The sequence below is a fragment of the Netta rufina genome (assembly GCF_964035555.1).
Source record: "Netta rufina genome assembly, chromosome: 1".
Classification (NCBI taxonomy): domain Eukaryota; kingdom Metazoa; phylum Chordata; class Aves; order Anseriformes; family Anatidae; genus Netta; species Netta rufina.
The window spans coordinates 151,630,283-151,644,211 of record NC_140123.1 but is presented as its reverse complement, the minus strand read 5'-3'; positions in this window follow the sequence as shown (position 1 = coordinate 151,644,211).

Here is a 13,929-nt window from a genome sequence, read left to right as displayed (position 1 = left end):
TGTTGCTTATCTACAGAAGGAAGGGGATTGTCTTTACAGACAGATTTCCAGATGCTGCTGCATTGAAGTGTGCGTTGCATGGTAGAGGGTAAAAAGATAATAAGCAAGGGAGGGCAGTGATGCTAGGTAAAAGTCTGTGGTGAGGTAGCTAAAAAAAGTCATACTATCAGCAGGACAGACTGGACAAGCACTTTGGAAATCAGGGAGTGTGTTACTGGTCCCGCAGTGGACACACTCGATGGCTGGTAGCAATTGTATGGCTGGGTGATGCTGAGGGGTCACCAACCTTTTCCTTCTGGAAGGAGCAATTAAGGCTGTTATGGAGAGAGATATTTAAAGACAGCAAAAGCTTTTGCCCAAGGCAATCTGCCAGATGTGAGTTAGCTCCTCAGGCCAAAGGCAGGCTGCATCAAAGGCTCCTTCTCTAGGCTAGCTAGACTTTGAAACCCCCTCCTTCTACCACTGGGTGTCTGGTAGGATTTCTGCTGAAACAGAACTTACATCTTTTGCTCCATGGATCTTTGATTGCATTACGTGCACATACAGTGATGATGCACTTCAGCTCATTTCAAGAAAAAATGCAAAAATCCGTTCCAAACCACTGTTCTCCCTCCTTCCTGCCCTCCTACCACCCCAGCAGAAATTCACAGCATCTCAATTTTAAGCAAGTGGAAAGATGACTTTTTCTTTCAACACTCCTAATAGCCCCATACATTATTTCATATGCTGTTTTGTCCCACTTAACCATCCTTTCTAACTTTCCACAACCCTGAAAATTATTGGGCTTGATTCAGGATTGTGTTAATAGATCTACCCCAGGGCACTGGCATTGACTCCAGTGGTATAATATCTGATTTATGTCCTGTGTGAGATCAGAACCAAGTTTGCCACCTCTAACCCTAAATCATTTTCTCACTTTCATATCGTAATATCGATCTGTCCATTTCAAAGCAGTCCAGGCATTCATCTTGTTATCAGATTCTCACAAGGAGCACAAGGCTATGTTCGGTCAATGATTTCTCAATAAATGCTCTATTTTTAAACAAAAAGAAGCCCCAAAGCAGACAAACAATAGAGTTAATCCTTACATTTGTCTACAAAACAAAGCTAAGTTAATAAACTGTAAAACAGAGTGGAGCAATGGGGCTAGATTTCCCAATATTCATGTTGTTTTTAATTAGTGATTTACCCTGGGATAAAGCTCCTGAACTCAGCAGAGCTTGTTGCTAAATAAGATGCTACTGAGCAATAAAGAGGCCTGACTTCCCACAGTGATGCTCTCAGTGCAGATGAGCATATGCATCTCTTAGCCTTTATATTAAAGAGTGAGGAATGTGGATTTAGGGAGGGCGAATATATGTTGGTCTGCCCAATAGAGGTTCCCACTAGCCTCAGGTTTCCACTAGCTTCAAAGTCATGCCTGCAGACCACAGCCCAGGGCTAAGCTATCTGAACATCACAGAAACTCTCTCAGGGTAGATGAAGAAGCCTGGTGCCCCCAGAGAAGTTTGATGAAGACTTCAAGGGGACTGAAATTTCTCCTCCACCCTGGTGCTCAGCATCACCTGTGCTCATGGGCAATCTGCCTTGAAACAGGGGAGTGTGGCAATCCCCACCCGACCACAACAGGATCCACAGCAGCAATGCCTAGCACACTGCGGGTTGAAAGTGCCAGTAACTTCTCTTTCCTCCTCACTTCTGGCTTTTCCTGTGTTTTTGATCATGCATTCATCTCAGATACATACCATTGATATATGTATATACATATTTGATGTTAATCCTTGCAGACCTAGCATTCTTTGTAACAGGTGGTGAATGGGCTTGTTTATTGCCAAAACTTTGGGAAAAGGTAGAGGTCTCAGTAAAGATAATTTGCAAACAAATATGGTTTTAGCAGGGTGGCACAGAGTCACTACATTTACAATAGTAAGTAAAGCAGTGCCAAGGAATGTTCCTGGATATGGGAATGTTCTTGGCTATCCTGTTAACATAACAGGACTTCTGACTAACAGAAGTCTTCTTAGACTTCTTGGGCACACTTCTGGCCTGTTCCAGCTCACACTTACACTGCTGGCTGCCTCTTCTCGCACATAACTAGTGATAGGACTAGAGGGAATGACCTTGAATTGTGCCAGGGTAGGTTCAGGTTGGAAATGAGGAGACCTTTCTTCTCAGAAAGAGCAGTCAGGCATTGGAACAGACTGCTCAGGAAGGTGATGGAGTCGTCATTCCTGGGAGTATTCAAGGAAAGGTTGGACGTGGTGCTTAGGGATATGGTCTAGTGGGTAACATTGGTGGTATGGGAATGGTTGTACCAGATGATCTTGAAAGGCTTTACCAACCTTAATGATTCTATGGTTCTATGACACCAGGCTTGCCTGCACTAACACCGTGAGGGCTGACCTGAACACCAGCATCAGAGAACAGTTAATGCCAGGTTCAGTAGGAACACCAAGAGGAGCACACCCAAGCAGCTGACGTGTGGACAGTATGCAGGGATTATTGCAGGTTCTTCATTAAGATCCTGACCTCACAGACACTAAATCCCATCCCAAAGGCAGCATACTCCATTATGTACCTCCCTTTACAAGAGTGTGTAACACTGTAGTATTATTATATCCCCTTCTCAAGCAAAAGGCTTGAATGAATAGAGTAGTGTTCCTGGCATTGGCCTCTGCGTGTCAACATGTGCAGCTTGTCAGGCCAGGGCAATGTGCAAGTCTTGGAGCCAAGGGCTGCCCAGAAATGCAGAGACTGTCATTTCCATTGCCTCAGTCTGAGCGAGACAGATTTCACACTGCATTACCTTTTTACATGCTGCAGATGCAATTTTAAATACCTGTGCCTTTCAGTTTGTGCTACATGCAACGTGTGTGTTGGTAAGGAAGGTATTTTGCTGGCACTTTGGAAACTGTTGTGGTTACAACAGCTGCATTTGAGTAGCACCTAGTGAATGGGGTACAATATATGATCAAACAGCCCTAGCAATTCCTTTTCATTAGTGGGAGTAAATGCTTGGCACTGCATCAATCTTCTTCTCTCTCTCCTCATCCTCTGGAAGTGCCAAGTCATTTTAAAGACACATTAAATTGCCAGAAGACTCCCAAACAAAGCCAGTCAGCCTGCTGCTCGTTTGGATAAAGTTAATTACAGCGAAGATTAAAATCTGCAGTGCTTGATTGGTGTTGTTGAGACTCAGAGAATCACACTGTCCTCGGAGAGTGACTTGCCAGCTCTGCACCCCTCCTCTTAGGTGCGTGTGCCTTTTCTTTGTTGTTCTTTGTAATTGCTTTGTCGCCTTCTCGGCAGTCGCCTTTTTTCTGAGGCCAGCAGAGAAAAGATATCCCAGGACTGATGGTGCTGCTTGGAAGGGGAAGGAAGGGCATGCTATATAAAAGGTTATAAACATCTGGAAAGTTTTCTAGAAAATTCCCACCAGTTCCCTGGTACTCAGCCTGTGCTTTCCTGTGTGCTGAGGAGCCCAACCTGCCAGTGTGGATGGATGCAACACCTGAAGGGTGATCCTTCTGCTCCACCACAACCCCTTCATGTGCTGGGTGATCCATCTATGCTAGAAAAAGACCTTGAAAACTGATAGCAGGAAACAGTGTAAAGGTGCTGGAGGGAGTCAGGAACCAGAACATCCAGCTAAGAATGAGTGACTGGGGGGACTGGCAGCTACTCTTGCTGACCACCTACCTGTGAGCAGTGGGAAATTATAAAAATAATAAATCTTGTCTTTAAGAAGGTACCACTCATTGCTAAATGAGAAAATTTGCCTTGATTCAGTTCTTGGGTAAGTTTTATAATTATAAAAATGGTGAGATACTGTGAGTACCAGGTGTTGTAAGGCTGACAATTTGCAAAGATTTTCAACTTTTCAGTTAAAACTGTACAAAGCTAAGAAGCTCTTCCTTATCAACCTGCATACCTTACTTGGCTAGTGTTTTACTCTTTCAATGCCTACAGAAGAGTTGGCGGGGGAATACAGAGAAACACATGAGGACAAGAGCTCTAGGGATGCTTGGCTGGGGGCTTATGCACTGGTTCTTGTTTTAAGGTAGCCTGGATGGGAAGGCTCATATTCTAAGGGAGGATGGTGCATGAAATGGGCATACCCCTTGAAACCCTCAGCTAGGGCTGGCTGGCTCAGGAGCATGTGGGATTTGGCATCCTACCTATGAGGTGTGGGATACTGGGTCATATGGAGACCATATGGATCACTGTGGTGGCACACGTGTAACATATACAGTGGTTTTACATATAGAAGCAAAGTTAATTTGAAATATATTCTTAAATTAATATAGCCATTGCCTGGAAGTGCCATTCTCCTTATTAAAGGATATTGCATTGAGCCCCCTTACAGATTAGCTGCCTGCAAGCTCTTTATCTCTGCATTTCCCTCAGCCATATTTAAACTCTGACTCTCCTGAGGTGACTCCATGCCATGGAAGACAATTTTTGTGCCTTGGTGAGTGTGAGAGAGAGCTGGGTTGTTCTGGGGCCAGGTGGTAAGAAGGGAAGAAGGAGGGAACAATACAAAATGCAGAATCAATTTCATGCTGCCTTAAGCCATGCTTGTTCTTTGATGGATAAGAACACATCAGGGGATACAGAGTATTTATTTGGCATGTATCTCCAGCCCATAGATAAAGGAAGAGCTGCTCAAAATCACCATGTTGCAGACTTTCAAAGGGAAAAGCAATGTCTAAAAGTGGAGAGAGAGAGAGCAACACAAGATTTCTTTAAAGGAGACTTAAAGAAGCCAGCTTGAAAGCAAGTACTTAGACTAAAAGCAGTTTCTTCTGCCAACTGGTTTGCTCTTTTCTCCTTGAAATACCATTAGGAGACTTAAAAGTTGCCACTCATGTTTTGCAGGACATCTTTACTCCCCCTCATTCCCGCCCTGGCCCTCTCCTGTGCATTAGGACATGTGAGCATTGAACTGCTACCAAAAAAACAGCACCTTGAGCAGTTTCCAGGCCATTCGCTTGAGGTGCTAACTCCTGCCATAGTGACTTTAAGCTGTGTGTACTAGAGGGAGAAAACAACAAGGCACTGATGAAAAGCACTGGAATAGGAGGTGATTGCTGACTCAGAAACGATTTTGTTCATGCAGTCACAGAGGTGACAGCCAGAAAGGCTACATGGGCTTCAGTGAGTGGTCACTCCAGGCTTGCTGTTTAGGAGGGTATTTTTGTTACGTCTGTCTCTCCCCGTTATTAGTATGTGGTCATGAACACCTAATTCTAGAGCAGTCATCCACTTTAAGTCCCTCTGAGGGGCAGCATGTCTGCTTGGGCCATCAGCCTGGCTAGCACTGATGTCTTGCTCCTGCTTTGCCTGAGATGACCCAGGGTCTGCTTGCAGAAGCAAGGCAGGCTCTTTCTCATCCCCCTGTAGCAAAACCCACATAGACAGCAATGGCTTTTGGTAAGCCTGAAGTTGAGAGGGTCCTGGGTACCTGCAGCTACCCCTTCAATCCATGTGTGGCCTCAGGACTTTGAAATCACCCTGGGCTTGTTGAATCAGGGAATTAAAAGAAGCTGTTCCTTAGCCAGTGAAGCTAGCTTGTAAATGGGGACCTTTCACTTTGTGCTTCCTCTCTCCCCGTGCTAGAAGTGAAAATGATAATAAACCGCGAACATCAAACCTTGTTTTGTGAGGTTCTTTGATCCACAGATGGAAGGTTATATAAATGCAAAGCACTATCATTATTTATAAGGAACACGCAGTCTACAGCTCCTTGCAATCTGGCGTGGTGGAAATAAACAGGAAGGCACAAATTTAGCATGATGATTTCACTGCCGGATCTAATAAGATGCAAAGACAGGCTGGGAAGATGTGAGTTTGTTTGAACACATGATGCTGTGGTACCGGTAATTGGCAAATAGAGGAATAATTATGGAAAAAATGAATGAAAAAAAGAATCTGATGTGCTGGATTCATAGGTGATGAAAACTGACCTGACCCCTCTTACTACAGCAATCTCTGGGAGTTTGCATCAGTTTAACTCCTCTTATTATCAAAGCCTTACTTCCAAAGAAATGGTTTAGGAGCTTTCCTTCCAGGTATAAATTAATGTCACTAAAATGACTCCCTTAAACCAGTGCTGACGTACAGCACTGAGTATTTTGCGCAGCTGGGATGGGAACGTGTTTTAAACTGACAGCAGACTGAAAGCCTCAGAAACAGAAATCCAGAAGTTATGGTTGAGAGGAACAGGTGGGAATGCAGCTGCTTCTCCATGGCTAAAAACCAGAGAGCAATTCCCCACACTTCTACCTGGCTTTAGGGAGCAGTTCTCCCAGTACTGCCTGGCTGGTGCTGTGTGATCCCCCTCTTTCCCTGCTCTGATCTGTTTGTTGTTGTTGTTGTTGTTGTTGTTGTTGTTGTTGCTGGTGAGTAGGTGTAGGACAGGAAGGGAAACAAGCTCTCCAGCAACGTGGCTCAGCTCTTCCCTGGGGAGGTCCTGAGCTGGCAGAGGTCTGGAGCTCAGCCAAGGTCTGCTCACCTCCTGGTTCCCCTAGAACTTAAATACTGCTGAATTTTCTGATACCTGGAGGTCAGTAATTCAGTGTGAATACTGAAGGGTGAAGGCTGTGGGCTCCTTCACTGGCTGTGCCTCGGATACCCCCACCACACGAAAGGGAAGCTGGTGCTCCCCACCTCTTCCCTCCTCTCTACTCAGACAGTGAGGCAGCAGCGGTGGGCTCCCATAAAGCATCCCACTCCCTGTAGCATGCCTTCCCAGCCCCAAATCAGATTACCACATAACCCTGTTTGCTCAGCGCTGCTGTGTGGAAGGGGTCTAGGTTTGGCACTGCAAGGAGCAGCGAGCAGTCACAGCGGGCTGAGCTGCTTAAGGGGCTGTTTGCACTGCCTCAGGGGTTGAGGGGAGGCAAGGGCCAGCACACTCACATGTAGCAGCATTTTGTCAACAGACTCCAGTCCCCTGCAAAGCCCACCCAGGGATTTTAGGCACCGGGCCAAGGTACAGGGGCTAAGGGACCACAGAGCGTGGGCTCAGCTTTCAAGGCACACCTCTGCTTGAGCTTACTGATTAGACAGGCAGGCAGCTGGCCATCTTGTTATTTTAAAATCTCGCCCTCTTATGCTGAGCTCTGTTTGCCTTCTGGATGTTATGCAAAGCCCTGTTGTCTGTGGGCTTTTTGGAGCGGCTGTGCTGCTCACTGCCAGAGCAGAGATTTGCTTGTTCTGAGCTGTGTGGGGCCAGCCTGCCGGCAGTGCTCGCCAGGGGCTCTGGCTAGAGCTCAGCCTGGGTGGATGTGTCCCCTGCCCCATTTCCCCCCCTAGAGGCAGTTTCACACTGGATGAAAGCATCAGAAGCTCAGCAAAATTCCTGACTTTGCCTGCTGTCGTCAACACAGGGAGCACTAAGATGGGGGACATGTCCAGAGATGGACTGGACATCACAGATTTGCTCCAGAAATGACATAGACACAAGGAAAAGTTGTTTTCCAGACCCCCAGCCATGTATCTTCTGGGTACTGGCCACGTGGGAGAATATTAAGTGGTGTGTTTGATTAACACTTACGAACTATGCTTGAGCTAGATGGGTGCTTCAGATTTTGTGAAGAGATGCTTTGTCCTTCATGGCAGTATATATTCTCTGGATTCTGTGCTGTGCTGTGCTGTGGAGGAATGAGTCAGCCGGATACCAGAGAAGATTTTGCAAAGTGCTTTGATGCACAGTGTTTTGGGGATATATTATGTGAAAAAAAACACAACTTGTTTGATCTTTTGATGCTCATCCTTTCTCCTGCTGTGCCCTGTGTTCAGTGAGTAAGTACCGATACTTTTCCTGAGTACAGGACGAGCTGCTAGCATTCCTCAGAGTCTCTTATACGTTATGGGCATTGTACTTTACGTATGCTGTATTTCCTGTGAAGGTGTTCTTGCTTCTTATAGCCCTTGGATAGATGGATAGATCCATTCATTTTGGTGAAATGTGAACTTTTATTTCTTATGGAGAAGAGTCTTCTGCATGTCTTCCAAAGCATTGGCTGTTCATAAATGCTGTTCTGGCTAACTTTTCCATTTCCCTCAGCTGTGAATGGTGCCACAGTTGCTTGTGCTGCTACAGCAGCCTGGAGATGTCTCTGTGAGCAACAGGAGAGCTCTGGCAAAAGGTCTTCCCACACAAAAAGCAGGACTCCTGCACAGGCAGGAACCAAAAGAGGGTGCTAGGTGGCTGTTGTGGGATTATAACTGGAAGATAGCTAACACTGGCCCAGGCAGAAGAGGGATGCATTTTACTGCTGCTACATGAGGCAGCTGTCTCCACTGTGCAGGGCTGAATCCCACTTCTAGAGTGGTTGGTGGCTTTACTGGAATTGCCCACAGCACCAATTCAGAGGAGTACCAACCTCGTTCCTCAGAGGGAGGTCACACATCCCCTTGTTTAGAGGTGGAGATTACAGGAGCACAACATCTGGGTGTCAGCCAGGACTAGTCGCTGCTCAGGGGCTTCTCTGGCCTTGGAGGCATCTTTGGTGGAGATTCTCAGTCTGGGTCATTCGCAGCCTGCTACTCCATCAAGCAGTGATCCACAAGCCTTCCTCTCCATCCCCCAGATCCCTCTTTGTTGACTACATCCTTCAAACGTCTTTTGGTTATCTGCTAATCTCTTCACAATCACTGTTAAGCCAAGCTAAACATATGCTCCCTTATTTTCCCTTGTAAATCAGCTTCTCTGCCCCTTTCATCTTTTTTTTTTTTTTTTTTTTTTTTTTTTACTGCTCTCCCAAAGTGAACTCTGTTCACTTTGGGCACATGTTTCTAGCTCTTAGCTGCTAAAAGCAGAGTATAACCCCTCAGCTCTCAGTGTTGTTCATCTGGAAAGGGCTAATACTTCCTGCAGCACCTCAGGGGCAGGAGAAAAGTGACCTACTGCTGCAGGAGCTGTAAGCTGCTGCTCTTCACCAGCTGTTGCAAGCCAGTCAGATAACTTCTTTCTCCCAGAGTAGCCCATGCTCTCATCCTAAAAAGTTTCCTTTTACCAGATGAGACAGGCTGCCATAGACAAAGCAGAGCTGCCTTGCCTACAGTGGATACCACAATTTGGCCCAGAGCTGGTGCTCAGCCCTGTCCTGGTACCATTACTGGCAATGGCAGCTGGAGAAGGAGAGGTCAAGCCTGTATGTGCTAGCAGTGACTCCTCTCATTTGCAGCAGACACAGCCTGGCTGTGGAGGCAAAGTTCTTCCAGCTTCAGCTTTTTGTCATGTCATATTTCATGGCCTGCTTGCATATGAATTTACTATCTGTCACTGCCAAGGTTCCTTCAGTTCTCCTGTTTTTTTGAGTTTTTCCTTCCTCCCTTTGAACGTCTGTTGCAAATCTCTTTTTATTTTTTTTCCCCCTCGCTCTCCACATTTCACTTGCATTTTTCATCTGAGACGGAACTCATTTCTTTTTCACTCCAGATTGCAATCTCCCCAGGTCTGCTGGTCTTCCTTCTCTCTCTCCTTTCTGCTACCTGCAGCAGCCGTGACTTTGTGACCTAGAGGGCACAAACATGAATAGGCAAGGGAGAATCCCCGGGATGGCAGTAGGACACAGCTGAAGTAATGAAGCCAGAAGGTTGGTCTTGTTGTAGACCAGGCAGCAGTAGCACAACGTGCAGCCTTGGCTCCTGAGGTACCATCACAGTCTGCTGGCAATATAATTGTAATGATGTCTCTTTCTGGGGACTGTTCAGCTGTAGCTTGTCTGCTTAAGCTCCGTGACATATTTTTTTTTTCCTCATAAAATAAATGTTTCCAGTTAAAGGCCATTGTGAGCATACAATACAAAGCCTACAAGGTCAGGCCTATGGCTGCACAGTTTGAGCTGTATCTTCTGAAAAATCCAGCTGCACAAGTTGGAGATGCTGGGCAGTTGCTTGAAAACTTAGTTTCCTAACTAATGCATCGGCTGATGTTTTGGCAGCTTTTGAAATTAGATGGCATTTGCAAATATCCATGTCTCTTAATCTAAAATCTTTATGGAAGGCTCTAACTCCAGTAAATATTCCCCCCAGGTTGTGGTTGCAAATCATTGCTAGTTTGTGAAACTCACACCCCTGATAAAAAAAGCAGCAGGTAGATGGGGCTCTTTCGTGTCTTTCTCCCCGGCAATTTGTGAAGATTAATTTTGTAGTCCAAAATGTTTGTCCCTGAGCCTACTGCTAAGCTGCAAATCTGGCATTTCGGCTGCATTCCTGCTCACAGTCACAAACACCCCCAGTGTCTCCTGGGGCTAAGGTCTCCCAGCCAACCCGACAGAGATGTGCCTGCTGCCCCAGAGGGTTTTGGTTGTACCATCTGGCAGCTGACACCGAGCCTGAGATGGTGTCCTGGAGAGGGAACAGCCTGGCTGCTTCTGTGACCAGGACATCTCCAAGCTAGTGCCATGGTTATAAGGGTGATGAAAAAAAAAGATGTGTGTTGCCTGAAGAGCAGTGGGAAAACAGGAGGGGCTGCTCATTGACTGTCACAGCAGCTGCCAAGTGTCGTACAGAGGATAGAGCTGCATGGACCAGAATCCTGCTGAGATAAGCTGAGGAGGTTTATCTTCTGACTGCTGTTCTCTTGCAGGACTCCCTGTCCCTTAGCAGGCTCTCACAGGCTTTGTAAATGCACATACATGCACATAAATTCACACATGTAAAATTATGAACAAAGTATGTTCACATGTGAGGCAGGCTGACTAATTGGTTTATTCACAGAAAGTAGGGGTCTCTGTCCATCTACCTCTAGGACACAGCAAATAGGTGCCTGAAATATGCCAGAGACCTCTTCAGTGACATCAAGGATTTGTGTCATGTAAGTCGCCTGCCTTGGTGGGTGGCAGAGCGCAGGGCAGGCTTTGTGGGAAGGCAGAGCTGGGCTGCAAAGTGTCTTACAGCTTCTGGTGCTCCAGGTTTTCTGTGCAGCTGCAAAAAGATGAAATGGGACCTTAGGATTTAATCAAAGCAATTATTAGTGCTTTATGGAGAATCAAGATGGATGTACATCGTGTGTTTTGCAGATAGATGCTAATAATTTACTATTTATTTGCAATGATGGCTGCGGATATGTTAGCTATTTCCCCAGGTATTCTCCAAGGACAGCATCAAAGATGGGCCCCAGCCATTGAAGAGCCAACACGTCCTTGAAATGGCCCTGCAGTTTCTCCCATTTCTCTGATATTATCTTTGCATATGTCCTGTACCCACACTTCTATTAGTGGAGTGGGGCTGAATCTGTTTCTCCTTCCAGCAAACCAAAGCTGCCCTAGGAGCATCAGAGTTAATGCTAAGTTAATGCTGATTTCCCCCTCTGATGATCTCGGAGCACCCTGTTGCCACTGGACTTTCAGACAATGACAAAAAGAGAAAAAGGGGGGGGGGGGGGGGGGGGGAGACTACAAAGAAAAGACTGAGAGAAAAGGAACTGTACTTTCTATTTACTGCATGACAGTTCAGATCACTTCATTCTGAAAAATAACCCCACCTGCTATAAAAAATGTACAGTTCCCTGTGAAATGAGGAGGTCTGCGTGTGCTTCAGATGGGCCTGAATCTGGCTCCAGATTCCTGGATTGGTTAAAGTGATTTCTTTTTAGCAGAAGTGCTTAGCACAGGTTGGTAGCAGGTTAGGCATGTCCTTTCCTTTCAGAATTGGAGCTGTCTGGGGAAGACTGAATGGAATAATTGATTTTTTATCAGACACAATAATTGGGGAATAATGGAAAAGGAGAGCGTGGAGGAAGAAGGGCCTGGGAATTGTGGTAATACAAAGGGGAGGAGTCCCTTGGGGGCAGATCATATCAACTGAAGTGGAAGTAATATATAGGCTTTTCTATCCGTCTGGCCTCTCATAATAGCAAAGTGAAAAGGAGAGCAGGAGGCACGAAGGGAAGAATAAAGCCATATTCTGCTCTCATTCACTCCACTTTCAGATTAACCCTCTGCTGTCTTGTGTAACTGAGACTCAGATGGGTTGTCCTTCCTCTCCTCCTCTAATTTATGGGTTGAGAAATTGCAATACCACTGAAATAAAGCCACTTCATTGGTTCAAGGCTGGTGGTAGAGAAGAGGCGGACCTGGCAAGCCTGGATTTAGGGCTTGGTAGAGGCCACTTGCAGCATGGCCTGGGGAGGATGAAGACATACCTCCTTCTGGGAAGCATTTGAAGGCAGTGTGGGGGGTGTTCTTCAAGTAAAAAACAAAACAAAACAAAAACCCACCACCACCACCCCAAAACCTACACAGACATGGTGCAAGGTGGGAATCAGGCCCCTGGCTCCATCCATGGAGTGGCACAGAGAGTGGTTGAGAATCCTTCAGCCAGACGTCCCCTTGTGGTGTCACTGCAGTAGTGGCTTAACAAGGCGGATGGTTGGATGGCACTCCCTGATATGGACATGTGCAGTGCAAGTTGCTTTGAGACAAAGGATTACTGGCCACAGAGAACTACTGTGAAAGCTATGGTTTTGCACAGCTCCTGGAAACACACCTAGTCACTGGAGCTGTCTTGTTTCCACCCTGCTAATAATGCCTTGATCCTGACTTGCAGTAAGGCTGGCTATTCTGGTCTTTGATGTTATTCATCTCTGGTTTCAATGATGCTAGGGGGTATAACAAGCTATCCCATTCTAGCAGGTACACTTCTACTCCCTACAAAACATTCGTTGTTGATTTATGGCACCTTTCAATATCCCACGTCACAAAGATTGACTACTTTCCCTAGGGGAAACTTATTACACAAAGTAACACATTACCATTATTGTTCTCTTCCTTCTGGTATTATTGCTGTCCCACCTTTATATCTGACTACCTGTCAGCAATTATCTTATTTATTCATACTCATTGCTTAGTGAAGTGGTACATACTTTGCTCTTTCCACCTTTCCTTGTAATTAGATGTCTCCATTCTGGTAATCAATATATATTGCTCTGTCAATAGCTTTTGGATATTGAAATGCCCAGAACTGAAAATAATAGTTTAGGTGTGGCATCTATAGAGAAAGAAGAGCAGGGCTTGCTGCTGCATAATGTATATAGTGCTTCTGTGCATGGAGAAGGGCATTTCATTGCCTTGCCAAAGTTGTATGCAATTTGCCCGCTGTTATGACCCTTTGTCATCTTCCAGTGCTACAGCTCTCTCTTTCCCATTAAGCACCTGTGGTTTTGGTTATTTTCTTCCTGCCCCCCTTCCTGATCTCGGTTACTTTTTTTTTTTTTTTTTTTTTTTTTTTGCCAAGCTGAATGTTTCATTTGGGTAATTTCTTCCTGTTGTTTCAATTTCTCCATCTCCCAGTTTGTTATTTCTCCTCCTTGTCTGCCTCTGAAAGCAGGCTCCCACATACTCTCTACTCATTCCTCCCAACTGTTTCAGATCATTTGTGAAGATATGAATGAAACCAGAATAAACAATGGAACAATAGCAGGCTCCCTGCTACACCCCTCCTGAGGCTTTCCTTGGTGGGCATATACAAGAGGGCATGGCCTGCAGTGAGCCTTCACGCTCTATCATGTCCATATCTGTGCCCTCTTGAATTTGTTTTGCCACTGTAAGAATCCACAAGATGCTCTACAAAATGTTGTCCTTATGAAGTTGACAGAACTGCATCTAGTGCATTTTTTTTTTCCTCCATCATCACCATGTTAGCAAGTGTGTCAGGAAAGCAAGCCAGCATGCCCTGGTGTGCTTAATCATTTCCCGTTACACCTGACCCACAGTGCTCCTCTGTTTTCCTCTCTTGGCAGCCCACCTGCTCCACTTGTGCTCCTCAGCTTTGCTTCACAGCATTTCTCTCTGAAACCTTTCCCAATTTCCCCCACACTGATATACATCCTTAACCTATGGTGTGTGCAACCCTTCCAGGTTCCCTTTCAGGCTCACTGCACTTTACAGAACCAGAGCTTCAGCTGCTATAAATTGT